The following is a 3,866-nucleotide window of genomic DNA, read 5'->3' as shown; positions in this document are numbered from 1 at the left end:
TGGGGCATACTCCCTGTATTTCCACTATCTTCCGTTCAATTCCTGCCTTATATGCTCTAAGAACATTAAGCAGCCTGCTCGCCTTTGTCTTCTCAGAGTCGGAAGCTATGCTGTCAAGAAGAGTCTCAGAGGGATGGAGAGGTTCCACTTTCGCTCTCCATTTTTCAGTCTCCAATATAGGAGTAGAGTCGAGCAATGCATTGACTTCATGGATGGGACTATCAATGTCAAAATCCATGCCCGATTGTGCTAAGCAGGTTTCAAGAGGATCTTCAAAAGATGTACGGAAGGAGTCCTGCACAAGGCTCTCGATCATGTCCACTTCAAATATGTCATCCAAATCTGAGGATTTTGTCCTGCATTAAAAACATTGAGTTTAATATTCATGTTACCAAAGGACAATTTCATAACTCCATTCCTGCAATTGAAAATAGCATTAGATGTGGCCAAAAATGGACGACCCAAAATGACTGGGATCTGACTATGAAGATTCTGGACAGGCTGAGTATCTATAACTATGAAATCCACTGGAAAATAAAATTTATCAACCTGGATTAACACATCTTCAATAATACCCCGGGGCACCTTGACAGATCTATCAACTAGTTGTAATGTTACCTTAGTCGGTTTCAACTCACCAAGTCCTAGCTGCTCATAGACTGAATATGGTAACAAATTGACACTCGCTCCTAAATCAAGTAATGCCTTCCGATCTTATGATCTCCTATGCCGCAAGAAATGGTGGGAGCTCCTGGATCCCTAAATTTAGGAGGGTTGTTATGTTGAATCATGGAGCTGAGCTGCTCTGCAAGGAAGACTTTCTTATGAACATTCTGCTTACGCTTTTGAGTGCATAAATCTTTAAGAAACTTAGCGTAAGCAGGGACTTGCTTGATAGCGTCAAGCAACGGGATGTTGACTTGCACTTTTTGAAACACATCCAAGATTTCATCAAAGTTATTTCTTTTCTTTGTTGGTGCCAGACGTTGAGGAAAGGGTGCTTTGGGCACATAAGGTGGCACATTAGTGGCTCTTGGAGAGTCAGAGAGCTTTTGGACTTTGGATGCATTGGTATGACTCTCTGCTTCATCTTGATCTTCTGTTTTAGAATTTGATTCATCCCCAGGCATCTCTATTCTATTATCAATCTGCTTGCCTGACTTAAGGGTAGTGATCGATTTGGCCTGTTCATGATATTGCCCTTGGTTGGAATTAGAGCCAATCTCATATTGTCCCTTTGGATTAGCCTCGGGTTGGCTAGGGAACTTGCCCTTCTCTCTCTCACTCAATGTGGCAGCTAGTTGACCCATTTGTACTTCCAGCTTGGCAATGGATTGTGCATTTGCATGTAAGCTTTCCTGGTTGGCCAGTAAGGTTTGTTCGGTGTCTTTTTGGAATTGGAGAGAACTCTGCATGAAAAGATGGAGTGTATCCTCAAGAGATGGTTTCCTTGATTGTGTAGGCAGCTGTTGATATTGTGGAAACTGTTGAGGTTGTTGATTGCCAACTTGGAGGTGCGGTTGCATGGGAGGATTTCCAGATGGTCCTCCTTGTTGTGGTCCTTTGCCCAAGAGAAATTTGGATGTCTAGCCCACCCCGGGTTGTATGTGTTCGAGTAAGGATCATTCCCGGATTTTTGAAAAGTGTTCATAGCATGAACTTGTTCAGAGAGAAGTTCTGGGAATGCTGCACTAGATGGACAAGACTGCATAGGATGGGCAAGACTAGAACATGTGGCATATGCCTCGACTTGAGCTGTTTGTGGTGGTCCATTATTTAATACCAGAGCATCAACTTTCTTTGTCAGTTTATCAAGCTTGGCACTCAGCTCTGGCATGACTCCTATCTCATATATACCACCTCTCTTTTGTGGTTGGGGACTTTTGTCACCTCTATTTGAATAATCCCATTGCTGGGAATTTTCGCACAAGGTTTCAAAGAAGTTCCACGCTTCGACATCACTTTTGGTCATGAATGACCCTCCACTGGTGGCATCAACCATGCGACGGTTCTGTGGTGTCAGACCGTCATAGAAGTATTGAACTTGTTGCCACTTCTCAAAACCATGGTGAGGACATTTAAGAAGCAAGTCCTTCCATCTTTCCCAACATTCATGAAAGTGCTCGCCCTCTTTTTGTGTGAAGTTAGTGATTTCTCTACGGAGGGCATTGGTTTTGTGAACGGGGAAGAACTTGTTTAAGAACTTCTTAGACAGTTGGTCCCATGTAGTGATAGATCCAACTTCTAGAGAATTCAACCATGCTTTCGCCTTATCCTTCAAAGAAAAAGGAAACAGGCGTAGGCGGATCGAATCGTCTGAGAAGTTTTGGAACTTAAAGGTGGAGCAAATGTTTAAGAATTCTTTCACATGATGATATGGGTCCTCTTTGTCCAATCCATAAAAGGATGGCAACAATTGTATGACTCCAGGTTTAAGTTCAAAGTGTGCTGCCGTAGTGGTTGGCAACACTATGCATGAAGGCGCATTAAATTGGACAGGAGCTGAATAATCTTTGAGAGCTTTAACTTCAGTCTCATTCGCCATTTCAACAGGATTATTTCTCAATCTTTCACGAATTGTTCTTTCAATCTCAGGATCAAACGGTGCTAGTTCTATATTCGAGATCTACGTCCTAGCATAAACTATGTTATTAATATAAGAAAGAAAACTAAACTAAGATGCAACCTATGATGAATAAAACTAAAGGAAAAAGTTATGAATTCCTAAAAACAAGAGAAAGCTATGCAAACGAGAATTGGAAAGAAGAACCCGAGAAAAGGAGATGATGAATGTCTGAAGATTTGAGAGCTCCTCCTTTTGAAGACAATGTTATTTAGCAGCTTCCTTCCTTAATTCCTGTAAACAAAAAGAAAACAAAAATAAATTAAATTTACTAAGATAATGCTAAAAAAAAAAAAAAAAAAAAAAAAAAAAAAAAAAAAAAATTATAATCTTAGAAATAAAAGCTAAGTTAGTTTCTAAAAAGGGAAAATTTCTAAAAAATAGGAAATTAGAAAATAAGAAAGAAACTTTCTAAAAAAATAAAACCTAAAAACTCTTCTAATAATAAAACCTAAACTAGAAAATAGAAAGTTACTTGAAAGAAGAATCAGAATCTAGAATTAGAAAATAGGAAATAAAAAAAAATAAAATAGCCTAGAGATAGAAACTTCCTAAAAAAAAATAAAACCTTAATTCTAAAAATAGAAATTAGAAAAAAAATAGAAAATTTGGAAAGAGATTACCAAATTAGTAGTTTATGTCAGGTCCCTACAAAACAGGAAATAGGTTAGTTTCAAAAAAAATTTAACCTAGAGTTAGTAAAAAACCTAAGACTATGAATTATGATAAGAGAGAATCCTAAATCCAATAGGAACAAAACAGTCCCCGGCAACGGCGCCAAAAACTTGATGTTTTATTTAAACCAACACGATTTAAATGATATTTCAACTCGCAAGTATACGAATCAGATGCAGATACGGTACGTATTACGAGATCGTTCCCACGAGGACTGGTCGTCACAATTCAAATCTACGATTCTCCTTAACTAATCCAACAAATAATGGAATGAATTACTAAGCACAATTTCAGAGGAAAAAAAAAACAATTAAGAACAGGGAAGAAAATTCAATCAGAGAGAAAGCACTAGGACTTTCGAATCCACCCCTAATTATCCTAACCCTTGTTTTGTCTGTTGATTCACCTTGATCTAGATTGATACCACTTAAATAGAGAAAGCACAATCTGTGTCCTTAATCGGGCATACAAACTGTCTAATTCCTTTAAGCAATGCCATGAATGACATATCCCATATCCTTGGTTGGGTACATGGAATGTACATTCATTAAAGCACCCTGTTTCTTCC

At 38.5% G+C, this 3,866-nt stretch overlaps 1 non-coding gene across 1 annotated transcript; it reads left to right on the top strand.

Annotated features, from left to right (window-relative positions):
- The first annotated feature begins 2,060 nt into the window (after positions 1–2,060).
- On the top strand, positions 2,061–2,167 carry LOC131219635 (small nucleolar RNA R71). The gene has a single exon (XR_009158283.1). It is a non-coding gene; the product is annotated as a small nucleolar RNA R71 (small nucleolar RNA).
- Positions 2,168–3,866: the final 1,699 nt, after the last annotated feature.

This window comes from Magnolia sinica, chromosome 11 (genome assembly GCF_029962835.1).
Source record: "Magnolia sinica isolate HGM2019 chromosome 11, MsV1, whole genome shotgun sequence".
NCBI lineage: Eukaryota > Viridiplantae > Streptophyta > Magnoliopsida > Magnoliales > Magnoliaceae > Magnolia > Magnolia sinica.
Note: the sequence above shows the minus strand (reverse complement) of the source record. Positions and strands in the feature narration are given on the sequence as shown.